Source organism: Carassius carassius, chromosome 6 (assembly GCF_963082965.1).
Source record: "Carassius carassius chromosome 6, fCarCar2.1, whole genome shotgun sequence".
Lineage (NCBI taxonomy): Eukaryota > Metazoa > Chordata > Actinopteri > Cypriniformes > Cyprinidae > Carassius > Carassius carassius.
The window spans coordinates 24,384,805-24,400,158 of NC_081760.1; the positions used below are offsets into that span (position 1 = coordinate 24,384,805).

Genomic DNA, 15,354 nt, shown 5'->3' on the forward strand with positions numbered 1-15,354 from the left:
AGAGAGTGAGTACACTGGTCCACTTGCACTGGGACACTGGTCCATGGCACTTAGTTCTCAGCTTTGTGGGGGGTTTTGGGAATGGAACGGTAGATATGCATATCTACAGGGACCGCAAGGATGCGGTACTGGTTGGTTATGTCCGACCGATTGTGGTGGGCTGGTCTGAGCAAAAATGCCGGGGCCCTTTTTTTGTCCCAGTCCAGCCCTGTATACAGTATAGTATAGCCTAAAGTAAACAGCAGGGTTTAAAATAAATGGCAAGTAAGTCAACAAAACGATAGTCGTACTATCTTGAAATAGTAGCAGGCTCAATGCTAACTGACAAGTGACTACTGTTTACACTGGAAAAAGGAAAACATTTGCTGCGCTGTATTTCGTTGCATTTCAGCATCATCACAATTGACCAATAATGTTCTTAATTCAGGAGTGGACAATCGATTTATTTTGTGAAGAAAATACATACAATAAATCATCAATCATAATTTCTGTGGCTCATGATTCAAGAGGTGCATTGCACCCACATTCAGTGCATTTGCCTTGTGTGTGTATTATGGTCAGATATATACATTTATCAAGACTCATTTTATTTTTTCAAACTATTCCATTCTATTTAAAATGTGTGTGTGAGTTGATATCCCATAACTTTAAACTCATTCCATGTTATTTTTATTTTATTAATGTCACATTTTGCCACTTGTAGCTCATTCTCAACAACATACATGATCAGCAACATCATCCTATTCTTCCTCATAGTCTTCTGTTTGATTTGGACAGAAGGCAGTCTCTAATTCAGATTGTGAGTAATGCAAAAATGTACAAAAGCATAACTGCTGTACTTCTACAAAAATAGTAAAAATGTCATTTTTAAGTGCAGTATCTTACATTGGCACCATTTGAAAAACTTAAAGAACTCTAAGCCATTTAGGGACATATTACTCTACTTCCTCTAAAGATGAACAATTAGTTAAAAAAAAATATAGAATACAGAAAAAAATACATCCTTATAATAAAGATCAGTGTCAATACAACTTAGATTATCCAAATAAAAAACTGAAAATAAAACAAAAACACACTTTTGATTTTGTTTTCATTTTGTCTTTCATGTAACTGATGTTTCTCATAGGGCTGTACATGCTCAGTATGCATATATTCTTTCAATGTGCAGATCCAATGCAGTTATGATGAACGGAGCAGCTTGCTGAGAACTTTGGGAGAGAAAATAGTAAATTATGTTTTCTACTAGGTGAGACTTTAGAAATTGTATCAGAAAGCATATAATCCACATAAAATAAAATTGGTCAAATAAACTTCTCTCAATATTTAATTTAAACTAAACTCAACTCGAATACACCACCCAAAAAACAACAATGCATTAAATTGACCAAAAGTAACAGTAAAAACAATTATAATTGTCAAAAAAGATTTTTATTTCAATTAAATGCTGTTCTTTTGAACTTTCTATTTTTTAAAAACCATGAAAAATATCAAAATATCCATAAAAAATATTAAGCAGAACAGCCATTTTCATCGTTGATGATAAGGAATGTTTCTTGAGCAGCAAATCTGCATTTTAGAATGCAGCCTTGAAATTTAAAAGATTACCTTGAGGATCAGACTGAGAACCATGGTTTTTGTCACTCTCTGCATCCCCCCCCCCCCCAAAAAGAGTATATTTAGCTTATCTCGTGACTTATTTTTGTTAAAGCCATTTTCATAAATCCTCTTTCTATAGTTATATGATAACATAACTTACACTTGAACAACACTGTACTATTTGTGTTGTTAGCCTTTTTTTAAAACACTCTGAAAAAATACGACTCTGGTGGGACTCGAACCCACAACCTTTGAATCACTTCTCCAAGTGTAGCTTAGAAGTCCAATGCGCTATCCATTGCGCCACAGAGCCACCTGTTGAGAACCCCAGGGCTTTGTAATACAACCAAAGCAGTTTAACCCCCGACACGTCATGCGCCCAACCCCCACTTCCTCTACAAGAGCTGCTGCATTAGTTGAGCTACTTTTACAATAAACCAAGTACTGTGGCTCCCACAAGTTTTATAAAGAGTTGTTGAGCAAATTATTAAAAGGCTGTAAGACTAAAGAATAACAAAAGCTGGAGAACTCTAAAGAGGGGTTTTCTTTTTCTCCAATCTGAACTGCTCAAAAAAGTAAGCAACTTTCATATTCCAAAACCAAGGTAGCGCTTATGTAAGGATTGTGTTCCTTTCACTGGACAAAGTATGGAACTCACCTCCTTGTATTTTGAAACAGAGTTTCTTTTTCTGGTAAGCAAAGTAACTTGAGGACAGCAACACCCACGGAACTGATGATGGCAGCCAGGGCTCCGCCTGTGGGACACAATTAAAGGGACAGAACACACAAGAAAAAAAGAAGGACAAGGACTAGTTTGTTAGTGTTTGTGCTAGTGTGTTCTTAAAAGGCTTCATCAGTTACTAATTACATCTTGATAGCAAAACTACAGTAACATGGCAATATAACAGGAAGGCAAGCAAATAGTAATAGTTTTTGCCATTAGGGGGTGCTACAGGAGTTTCCTATTTTCCACAGAAAACTTGGCAAATATTACTGTACATATTGTTCTTCAATTAGACCTGTTTTTAACTGAGCAGATATAGTGACAAGTACAGTTTAAAGCATGCATGCAGAATTATTTATGGTATTGCCTCATTCTAAATCATCTAGTCACTAAATGAAATGATTTAATTGTACTATAGGCCAGAAAGAGAGAGATCCATAATACTAAAAGTGAGTCACTACATATTTGACATTGTGCAGATTACTAAACTAAGTTGCTGTGATACCACTGGTGCATGTTATTCAGTGAAAACATGCTTGGCGTTACCTGCTAAACCCATTTTTTTGTATCCAACTACACATGCAGGAAGTCACCTGACTAAAAAGCTTTCAAAGTACTTATATAAACTAATGACTTCAGAAAATCTCCTGCAAAATAATTTTAGATCTGAAGCTACGCAGATTTACCTCCATAAACTTTAGGTGGCTAGATAAGAGGCAACTGCTAATTAGCTAGCAGGCCAGTGCTCTTTAACATGCTCAATACATTCTCACTGTGCCATTGTTGATGGTATTTACACAGTGATAATTGCTGACAATTAAAGAGTCTTTTTGATTAAAAACAAAACCAGCCATCATGGAAATATTCAAAAGATTAACAATGGTATATGCAAAATACTATTTGCTTCCAACTGGATTCCCCAGTAAACAATAGTATGAAGAACATTAAGAAAATTTTATGAACCTTGTACCACTATAAAGAACATTATGATCGATGGAAAGGATATATGGCTTTTGTTCAGATGGTCAGAAATGTTTATTTTTTTTGCATATCCAGGTTTATGAATGGATGGACAGCAAAAAAAAAAAAAAAAGCTTGGTTGCTCTGTCTGCTTAAATAGGATTTCAAATAGTCTTAATGGAACACACATTGACAACATCACAACTGGTGACAGAAATGCAAGAAGTATTCATACAGTATTCAAACAAAGCCAAAGCAGGCTGCACAAAACATCACAATATATCCCAGTCTCCAACCATTGCATTTTCTTATGCAACAGAGGAGTTCTGCACCATGACTCGACAGAATCGGTCATGCACTGTGCAAGAAACTGAACAAAACCTATCTCTCAAGTGAACCATTGACACTCTATCTACAATCTCATTTAGGAATGTCAATGGTCCAATTGAGAGATAGGGGGCGGTAAATGCACTTATAAGTCTGTGATCTGCCGTAAAGCAGAAGAAGAAGACTCATCGCAGGCTGTGTTTTTTTCAGAGGGATAAAAGTATAATTATACTGTTCAGTTTCTTACACAGAGGGATCGTTTTTTGTCTTTACCCATCAATGTATTGTCATGAGCCGCAGGGTTTAATTTGGTTTTGTTTATGTTTATGTTTTTTTTTTGTATGTTTTAGCCGTGATTCTTATTCATTATATGACTTACAGACTGCAACATTTTTTTGATCTCTGTTTGTGTTCTACTGAAGAAACACAGTCACCTACATCTTGGATGCAGAGGTGGGTAGTAACGAGTTACATTTACTTCGTTACATTTACTTGAGTAATTTTTTGAGGTAACGAATACTTTTCGGAGTATATTTAATACCACCCTCAATACCACGACTTAGGTGCCCTTGAGCAAGGCATCGAACCCCAAACTGCTCCCCGGGCGCCGCAGCATAAATGGCTGCCCACTGCTCCGGGTGTGTGCTCACAGTGTGTGTGTGTGTGTTCACTGCTCTGTGTGTGTGCATTTCGGATGGGTTAAATGCAGAGCACAAATTCTGAGTATGGGTCACCATACTTGGCTGAATGTCACTTCACTCACTCACTCACTCACTTTAAAGATGGGTACTTTATACTCTTACTTGAGTAAATCTTTGGGGAAAAATCTGTACTTTTACTTCGTTACTGTGGGCGACGCTCCTCTCGTTACTTTATCTTAATGCAATAAATGTTATAATGATTCAGTTTATTCCAAACGCGCCGTCTACTTTTCTCTGGGCAATGAGCGATGCACATTCGCAAATGATTCATTCTTTTGAGTCAATTCTGTTCAAAGGCTTGATCATACCAATTGGCAAACGAGTGAATTGGTTCATGAATCAGTTTGAATGAGTCGTTCAGTTCCCTGCCGCACGCGCTGAGCGTCTGAAGTGGTTCACTCGGAGTTGTAACGTTTAAGAACAGAAAGAGCATTGAAAACGTGGCTGGAACTGCACTGAATTGAAATCTGCAAAGGCTATTATTTGCTAGCGATGGAGATCCTTATTAGATGAACACCGCGTGTGCCGTCTACTGTTTAACTTGGGCTACATTCGATTACAGTACACGATACCACTGTGACATTAGTTTGTTGTACGTGTGTGGCTTATAACAGAGGGGAGTCAAGTTGAATGCAGCTTCCAAAAGACAAAAAATAGCCGATTAAGATTTTATTAATTTTAATACAATCACACTGGTGCAAGTACGTTCAGCGAGTCATATTATCAGCTGCTAAATTCAGATCTGTGATTGCTTGCTGGCGCTTAGCCAGAGATAGATGCGTTTATACAGCGCTGCGCACAATAACAAATCACACATGATTCTTTTGAGCTTATTAAAGCATTGGCCAATCAGAGGCGTTCAGATGAGTCATCGCTGAAATGCCGGTGCTTCCTTCAATCGCTCGCTGACTGGATACCTCTTTCTGGCGAATTCTCTCGCAGGAACAACAAAGTGCAGATGTGTGTACGAATCTTTAATTAAGATATTGATTTCACAGTGTTAACAGTTTCAGTGATTTTAATGGGAGTTTCTGAGAGTGATTGAAATGTAGACTGTCAGTGAAAATGATCTTTAATAATGTAAATGTTATTTGCTCTCTTTCTGAACAATGAAAGATTAGTAGCAATATTTATATCACATTAACTTTCAATGTTAAATTCACATTTAATATAAAGTCAGTCGTATTAAAAATATGTTATGGCATGACACCTATATCTGTTACTTAAGTAAACAGACAGGGTTTTATAATAAATTACATAAATTGGAGTAAAGGCTGATGAAATATATACATTTATACACGCACACATACATTACATACATTTTATCTATATATCTAAATAAAAATAGGCTCAGTACAGTATATATGACCCAAAGTAACTAGTAACTAACTACTTGAGTAGATTTTTTATCCGATACTCTTTTACTCTTACTCAAGTAACTATTCAAGACTAGTACTTTTACTTTTACTTGAGTAAATATTTCTAGAAGTACTTTTACTTTTACTTGAGTACAGTTTTTGGGAACTCTACCCACCTCTGCTTGGATGTCCTGGGGGTAAGCAGATAAACATCGAATTTAAATTTTTGGGTGAACTCCCCCTTTTAAGTTCACAGCCATAATCGTCATTCATTTGTATACTTTATCAGATACATTACACAGTATGGCTTCCACCTACTGTTTTATTATATAGAATATATATAAAAATATATTGTTGGTATATATAAGCTGGTAAGGTTATTATTTTTTTTTAGTTCTTCAATGTTATATGAAGTCTGAATTTATTAGCAAAAAAAAAAGTACAAATGGGGTTGCATTATGAAATGTTATTACAATTTAAAACAAATTTCCATCTTTATATATTTTAAAATGTGTGACCCTTCAGAAATCATTGTAATATACTGATTTGAAGCTCAACATCGCTATTTATCAACGCCAATATTTCCATATTATGAATATTTTTTGGAAATTTTTCTTAGTATTATTTGATTACTAGAAATTTCAAAAGAACAGCAAGTAATAGAAATCTTTAACAACACTAATCAGTCACTGTATTTTTTGATCAATTAAAAAGTAGCAATATCTTTCAAAATGCTTTTACAAACATTACCAACCCCAAACATTTTAACATAAGGTGTATAGGCTTATAATAATCTTTACCAACACACAAATAAACCAGTAAAACCAGTCAGTAATACAATGAGATTAATTCCTCACTACCAAATTAATCAATACGATCACTTATCACTTGATCATTACCAAACATGCATCTCATCCCCAAAAGACCATAAACACCAGCAGTTACAGACTTACAACCAAGTATAACTTTCAAACCATGTAAACAATGGTTAAAACCTTTTAAAAAACAGATACAAGCAAAGAAGGTAGCTATCCAGAACAGTTAGGGCTCTGCCTTTCCCCCCGTTACATTCAGAAACTCCCATATCTGCTCTAACAGGGGCTCTACTACTTGATTAAACTGGGAGATCCAAACACTGAGGCTTTCTGGTATATTATTAATTAGCATCTTGATAATCTAGAGCCACTGCTGGTTTAGATCTGCAACAACAGGCAATCCAAGCAGAGATTTAGGGCACAGCCACTGGCAGAACGGACAGTCAAAACAATCAGTCTTCAGATACACTAAAAATACAGCGTATGACTATTCACCAACTATTTACTATTCCAACACAGAAGAAAACATCTGTTGGTGGAAAACCTCAACATGTCCTACCCACAATAATTGTTTTTTATTTATTTATTTATTTATTTTTCTGGTGAACTGCCCTTTCCTTATAGAACTGTGTGACAGTCAGTCAGCAGTCTAGTGCAGTTTCCATGGTCTCGCACAGTATTTAGGCTAAGAAGTTTTAGCTTTGTGGTCAGACTCTTTAACTGTCATATTCTTGATTTAAAAATAATCTGAAAGAGGACAGGCTAATTCCACTGGGAAAGTCAACGCTGGCAAGTAAACCGAGCTTCAAAAAGGTCAAACAGCTAGAAGTGAAGTGAGGAACAGAGAGTCAGAAACGGAGAGCTAAAGCAAAGACACTTCCCAGAGGCACTCATTCATGTCTGCGTTTGTGAACAACGTTCTATTTCATTGGATTCCATAATAATCCACACTATGTGGCCATGTGACTTTTTCCAAAACAATTACAGATCGATTGAGTGAAAAACTTACAGTAATAGTACAATTTGAATTAAATTTATGAATATTCACCATGAGGTTGTTCAGAGGCACCACCTAATGAGAAACAAACAAATTAACTACAGGAAAAACAAAGAAATATTTTACTATTCAAGATTACTACATACAAATTAAAAGTTATGAACCAAATAGCAAGTATTGGCAAGTATATTGTAAGGAAATAATTACCATTTTGATCATAATCAGGAATGTCTGCTCCTCGCCCTTAGACCAGAACAAACGTCCACAGTCAGATTCATTCACAACACTGATGTACGTCATAGAAAGCACATTAAATAAATGCTTTCAAGTTTAGGCAATTGTGATTGCATTCGGGGCTTGCGTACGCGTTGGACATGAAACATTGCTATATTTTAGTTATAAAAACCTGAGAAAACCCAAAACTAAGAAAAATTATGAAACAAACCTCCACTTCGGCCTCCATCGGGCTTGTATTCACCCCCTTCGTTTACATCAAATAGGTCTTTGTCATCAGAAGTTCAACCACCTTAAGGGGCGGTCACACTGCACTTTCCGTTCCATTGACTTCCATTCATACGCATGCCAATGCGTCAGACCAGAAGCGCAGGCTCATGCGAAAAGTTTTTGCGTTCGAAAGTTCAAGTTTGGTGAAATCTGACCTACGAATTCGCATCACGTGAAGTCGTGTGACCAGTAGATGATCGATACGTCACTGCGTGACCTCTCTGTACAGAAATTAAAAAATGAAGGAAGTGCTAATTTTAGCCGTAGCGCAGCATCCTATTTTATATAATACATATTTAGATACATATTAAAGATAATAAAAAAAAGAAGCTGCATGGTTCGCAGTGTCAATGGAAACATGAACAGATGGTACATTTGAATGAGGACATGTTCTATAAGTTTTTTATTGTTTAGTGTGTATATATTTATAGAGAGAGAGAGACAGAGAGTACAATATAATAAGACCCTATTCGATGCCGTCACAAAAGACACCGTACAAGCACAGATTAATCCATGTTGTGATAACTGAGGGGAAACCATTATATATTGCTCCTGCCCATATTCGCAGCGGCATCCAAAATAGTTTTGCACGTTCAAAGGCTAGTGTGACCGCCCCTTTAATGTGTAATACACATAAGAATCAGATTAGGTTCAGTGATCATTCTTCTCTCTTCATCTCTCAGGCCCTCTGACTTTTTAAAGTGTAAATAATATACTGTTTTTAATTTACACAATTCTTTCTTGATGGACTTCACTGAATTTGAAAATGACTGATAAAATGTGTACATAATCCATGTTTTTTTTTTCAATAAAAACCATAAAAATCATGTTTAATTTGTGGGTTTTAGGATGAATGTGTTAAAGTTTAGCTGTAAGCTAGTATGCTTTTAAATTTGACTTTATGAGGATATGCATTCTTGTATATGCATAATTGTGCTTCATGTCAGAATTTTTGTCCAATTAATAGCTCTCTAAAATCCCAAGTGCCATGTTCTTGTCTAAAATCAGTCACATGTTATTATTAGGGATGGGCATGATTAATCAACGATCGATAATTGATCGTTAAGAATTTCTTCGATCACATTAATTTGTTATCGATTAATCGAATGCATTTTTTTTATCTAATGCATTTTTTTTATCTAATGCAGGTTGAGTTGCGTAGTGTGAGTCTTGAAGCAATTAAATGAATTTCACTGTGTGGCAGCAATTAAATATTTTACCACCAGGGTGCAATATTTGACACCCTACTCGGTTATCTGTGATCTTCTGTTTTGATTTCAAAAGAATAATCATGAAGAGGTCACGGCGAAGTGTGGCGTGGGACCATTTTGATTTAAAAAGCGAAATAGTTAACTGCAAACATTGCGATGCCGTGTATAAGTACAACATGGCCACGACTCAAATGATGTACCTGTGCATCTTGGCAACGTCAGTTCCCTCAGAGCGGGTGTTTTCGGCGGCTGATGGACACCAGGTTGCAGTCGCGTCTGACCCCAAATCATGTCAACATGCTTATATTTCTCAACAAAAATCCGTAGACTCGTGCAGAAGTTGTATGCTAGTTACTAAAGTTAGTTATTTTTCACTAGGCTTTAAGTAGCATAATTTGTTAAGTTAGCGTAATTGTTAGGAAGGCTAATATCTGGCCTTTTCTTCTGGCTTGGATAGTTTTGAGTTCCCTTTCAGTCGGTCACTCTCGACAGCACGTCGGTGACCGACGAATGTGGGATATCGCTTCGATAGACCAATCTACTTTGAGTGTAAACTAAACGAGCCAATGCACATTGGCATGCAATTATTGCATCCAGCTGCCGCTGATCACTGCGTGAGTATAAGAGAGCAGCAGGTGCAATGCATACCAGCTTTTCGCTTCGAAGCCGAGCGACAGTGTCGTTCTGCTTACCTTGAACTGTGTCTACGGTGAACTGCGAGTTCAGCATGCTCTGGGAAGCTTCCTGTGTTGGCGGGACGGCGCTACAGTGGCGGTCGTTCCAGTATCGAGTGGGTTGCACACTTCAGGCTGCACTATCCCCTGTCGTGTGGCAAGCGGCCATCTCCCCTGTGCGCCTCAGCACTGAAAGAGCATTTTCCTAAAAGAGCAAATTTTCTCTAAAAGAGCTTCACGGGTGCGTCTTTTTAAAGACGACGGGTCGTCCTTTTAAGGATGCCGTTTCACCTGTGCGTTTCTGGGTGCGGTCGTTTCCTGGCACCGGGTGATGGGCATGATCGCTGCCTCACGTGTCTGGGCGTCAAGCATGCTGAGGTGGCTTTCGTGGATGAGTCCTGTTCCCATTGCCGGAAGATGACCATCTCGGAGTTGCGAACCAGGCTCCCCAGAGGGTTAGTTGACCCCGAAATGTCAGCTATGCTTTCCCGGGCCGCCGAGAGGGTAGGGCTCGAGTGGAATCCTCCACCGCGTCCCGAGCCCTCGCGGCTGGATGATTGGTTTCTCGGGGTGGAGGGCCGGGTGGAGAATCTTTTGTTTCATTTATTCCCGCCGTTGGCCTCACGGCCGACGGTACCCAAATACTCGATAAAATAGCAATTTCCCTTATCTCTGGGTCCCAGGGGGGCACGGAGAGTTGCGGACGACCAAGCTCCGGACCCCACTCATCCTCCTTCGCCAGATGGCAGCAGCGGGCGGTTCAAGAGCGTCAACAAAGGCCCTACTCACGCTCCCTCTGCCAACCCGTGGAACCAGGTGAGCCCTGCACCCCACACTCGCACCACACTCCGGCCTGCTCACAAGCCGCCCGAGTTGGGTCCCTGTGTTCCACCTCGCTGCCCCACCGCGGGTACGGCTGTGGTTCCGCTGGTCCCGCTTGTACGGTTTCTAAGCGCCTGGTCAGCGCTACCCAGCCCGTCTCGCTGGCTTCTACGAACCATCAGCCTCGGCTATGCGATTCAGTTCGCCCGGCGTCCCCCCAAGTTCCGTGGTATCCGCTTCACTGCAGTGAAAGCGTCCGATGCCCCTGTCTTGTGGGAAGAGATCGCAGTCCTACTGGCGAAGGACGCAATAGAGCCGGTCCCTCCAGCCGATATGATGACAGGGTTTTACAGCCCCTACTTCATTGTACCCAAGAAAGGCGGTGGGTTACGACCGATCTCGGATCTGCGAGTTTTGAATCGGGCCCTCCATCGGCTACCGTTCAAAATGTTGACACAGAAACGCATTTTCGGGTGCGTCCGTCCCCGAGATTGGTTTGCAGCGATCGACCTGAAGGACGCGTACTTTCATGTGTCCATCCTTCCGCGCCACAGACCTTTTCTGCGGTTTGCGTTCGAAGGACGGGCATATCAGTAGAAGGTCCTGCCCTTTGGGCTGTCCCTGTCTCCCCGTGTCTTTACGAAGATCACGGAGGCAGCTCTCGTTCCCTCAGAGAGCAAGGTGTTCGCATACTCAACTACTTAGATGATTGGCTGATACTAGCACAGTCTCGAGATCAGTTGTGCGAGCACAGGGATGTGGTGCTCCGGCACCTGAGCCTGCTGGGCTTTCGGGTCAACTGGGAGAAGAGCAAACTCTCGCCGAGGCAGAGGATCTCTTTTCTTGGTATGGAGTTGGATTCGGTCGAACAGACAGCACGCCTCACAGAGGAACATGCGCGGTTGGTGCTAGCCTGCTTGAATACGTTCAAGGGCAGGACAGCGGTTCCACTGAAACTTTTTCAGAGGCTCCTGGGGCATATGGCGGCCGTGGCGGCACTTACACCGCTCGGCCTGTTACATATGAGACCGCTCCAGCACTGGCTTTATGGCCGAGTCCCGAGGTGGGCGTGGAAGCGTGGCACTCACCGGGTCCAAGTTACACCGGCCTGTCGCCAAACCCTCAGCCCGTGGTCAGATCTTGCATTTCTCCGGGCGGGGGTGCAACTAGAGCAGATCTCCAGGCATGCTGTGGTTTACACGGATGTCTCCACCACCGGCTGGGGGGCCACGTACAACGGGCATGCAGTCTGAGGGGTTTGGACGGGCCCGCAGCTGCATTGGCACATCAATTGCCTAGAGTTGCTAGCAGTACAACTTGCCTTGAACCGTCTCAAAGGTCTCTTACGAGGCAAGCATGTGCTGGTCCGAACGGACAACACTGCGACCGTTGCGTACATCAACCGACAAGGTGGTCTGCGCTCCCGTCGCATGTCGCAACTCGCTCGCCACCTCCTCCTTTGGAGTCAGAAGGTTCTGAGGTCACTTCGTGCCATTCACATTCCAGGCCTGCTCAATCGTACAGCCGACGAGCTGTCTCGAGCAATGCTCCCGGGAGAATGGCGACTCCATCCCCTGACGGTCCAGCTGATTTGGAGACGGTTCGGAGTCGCTCAGGTCGACCTGTTTGCTTCTCCAGAGACCTCTCACTGCCAGTTGTTCTACTCCCTGACCGAGGGAACTCTCGGCACGGACGCACTGGCACACAGCTGGCCGCGGGACCTACGCAAGTATGCGTTTCCCCCAGTGAGCCTTCTCGCACAGACATTGTGCAAATTCCGGGAGGACGAGGAGCAAGTCTTGCTAGTAGCGCCATACTGGCCTACTCGGACCTGGTTCCCCGAACTAGTGCTCCTCTCGACAGCCCCTCCTTGGCCGGTTCCTCTGAGGAGGGATTTACTGATTCAGAGACGGGGCACCATCTGGCACCCGCGTCCAGACCTCTGGAAACTCCATGTCTGGTCCCTGGACGGGACGCGGAGGTTCTAGGTGACCTACCCCAAGAGGTAGTGAACACCATCACTTCGGCGAGAGCGCCGTCTACGAGACACGCTTACGCCTTGAAGTGGAACCTGTTCGTTGAGTGGTGTTCTTCTCGCCGAGAAGACCCCCGAAGATGCCCGATTGCGGTCGTGCTATCCTTTCTGCAGCAAGGGTTGGAGCGAAGGCTGTCTCCCTCCACCCTCAAAGTCCAGGTTGCCGCTATTGCTGCGTATCATGACCCCGTGAATGGGAAGTCTCTGGGTAAGCATGACCTCATCGTCAGGTTCCTTAGAGGGGCCAGGAGGTTAAATCCTTCCCGGCCCCCCTGTATACCCTCTTGGGACCTGTCTCTACTGCTTAAATCACTACAGCAGGGCCCATTTGAGCCTTTGCATTCAGTTGAGCTAAAGTTTCTTTCATTGAAAACTCTGCTCCTGCTTGCACTGGCCTCCATCAAGAGGGTAGGGGACCTGCATGCATTTTCGGACGACGATTCGTGCCTACAGTTCGGGCCGGCTGACTCCCAGGTAATCCTGAGGCCCCGGCCTGGCTACGTGCCCAAGGTTCCCACTACACCCTTCAAAGACCAAGTGGTGAACCTGCAAGCGCTGCCCCTGGAGGAGGCAGACCCAGCCCTGGCTTTGCTTTGTCCCGTCCGAGCATTAAGATGCTACGTAGACCGGACACAAAGCTTCAGGACCTCAGACCAGCTCTTTGTCTGTTACGGAGGCCGGCAGAAGGGGAGTGTCGTCTCTAAGCAGAGGATGGCCCACTGGATTGTGGATGCCATAACCCTGGCTTATCAGGCTCAGGGTGTGCCCTGCCCGTTCAGGTTGCGAGCTCACTCAACTAGAAGTGTTGCATCCTCCTGGGCGCTGGCTCGTGGCGCCTCGCTGACAGATATTTGTAGAGCTACGGGCTGGGCGACCTCTAACGCGTTCGCTAGGTTCTATAGCCTTCGTGTAGAGCCGGTATCCTCCTGTGTTCTCACCTCAAACGGGTAGTGGCACTGAGAGGCCCCGGTTAGTGTCGGCTTGCTTAGACTGCTTCAGAGTGTCCGTATTGTAGACCCTGTTGAGATCCCCCATCACCCTAAGTAGCTGGACGCGGCGGAACATCCGGCGCCAGACCTTCATGATGAATCCGTGAGAACCATGGAAGGGTGGGTTCCATATTGAGACCTAAGCGGTACTCATATGTGTATAGTCCACGGTATAGCCTTAGAGCCCGTGTTTCCCCGGCAGACTTCTGCCTTCCCAAGAGGGTTTTAATCACCTCAAATTTCTCCGTATACTCCTAAACGGATGCTATATGTGTATTTGCCTCCGAGACCTCCTTCGGGAAGGATGGGGCTTCCGCAGCGTCCCGGCTCCCAGCGGACCGGGTACGTTTTCCCAGTGTTATCCAATCTCACCCAGTGAGGTAGTGCTTTGACAATGGTGAGTGGAGCTACTTGTTCTGAGCCCCGGCCTACACCTAATAGGTGGCGCAGGCGGCTCGCACAGGGCACTGGAAGGGGCAGCACCCATGGCGCTTTGATAGGTATCCCATATTCGTCGGTCACCGACGTGGCGTCGAGAGTGACCGACTGAAAGGGAACGTCTCGGTTACGTATGGTAACCCTCGTTCCCTGAAGGAGGGAACGGAGACGCTACGTCCCGTCGCCATGGTTGCTGTACCGCCGCTGAGCTGCCGGGTCCTGGCTCGGCTCCTCAGCGAAAAACTGGTATGCATTGCACCTGCTGCTCTCTTATACTCACGCAGTGATCAGCGGCAGCTGGATGCAATAATTGCATGCCAATGTGCATTGGCTCGTTTAGTTTACACTCAAAGTAGATTGGTCTATCGAAGCGATATCCCATATTACCATACATCTGCGTTCCCTCCTTCAGGGAACGAGGGTTACCATACGTAACCGAGACGTTACATTTTGACAAAACCTGTCAGATCTAAGTATTATTATGTTTTTTATGTTATTGTTTAACATGATTCTTTTATTATTATTATTATTTTGGGACAAATGAGGTCTCTGTTTGTGAACGCCAGCTCGCAGCTGCAGGTTCCGCTGCTTTAGAGCACCGCATATGCACGCGCATATATGTTCGGTTTGCCTGAACGTAGTTTAACTTTCTGCCACAAGTTGATCTTGTAATAAAGGTCTCACCGAAGAAAAACGCGCTGTATTTTTGTATTCATTGCATTTTTTAATTATAAAAATTAAATAATTAATTATATTTTAAAAATATTAATGATTAATCGATAGTTGATCGTTAATTCTCCCGACGATCGACTAAGAAAATTTAATCGAATGCCCATCCCTAGTTATTATATTTATTAATTCAGAATTTTTAAACAGAACCGTGCACTATAGAGAACAGAGAATGCACAGAATACAGAACAATTCACAATGTAAATATGCTTTCCATTGGAGATCGAAAATCTCAAAAGGTTAGTCAGCCTTTGCATTATAAAGAGCACTGAAGAGTAGACAAAAGAGGAGAAAACACCAGTATCATCACCAACATAAATTACATGTGTTTCAAGCTAAACATCATAATTATTGCTAAAAATGTTTACTGTTTGCGGTTTCATATTAAAGCTGCATGCACCGGAATCCACCTCCACCTGGTGACCTTAGGAAAACAGTGAACTGTGGGCATTATGCATTTAAAGTGGTAAATAT

The 15,354-nt window shown here is 42.6% G+C and overlaps 1 long non-coding RNA gene and 1 other non-coding gene across 2 annotated transcripts; both read right to left on the reverse strand.

The window, feature by feature from the left end:
• Window positions 1–1,817: 1,817 nt before the first annotated feature.
• On the reverse strand, window positions 1,818–1,909 carry trnar-ucu (transfer RNA arginine (anticodon UCU)). Its single transcript is given in 2 exon segments — window positions 1,818–1,853; window positions 1,873–1,909. It is a non-coding gene; the product is annotated as a tRNA-Arg (tRNA).
• A 7,357-nt stretch (window positions 1,910–9,266) lies between these two features.
• LOC132141934 (uncharacterized) lies at window positions 9,267–15,000 on the reverse strand. Its single transcript, XR_009433972.1, has 2 exons — window positions 14,599–15,000; window positions 9,267–9,661 (listed from the first exon to the last, which is right to left on the reverse strand). It is a non-coding gene; the product is annotated as an uncharacterized LOC132141934 (long non-coding RNA).
• Between the last annotated feature and the right edge of the window lie 354 nt (window positions 15,001–15,354).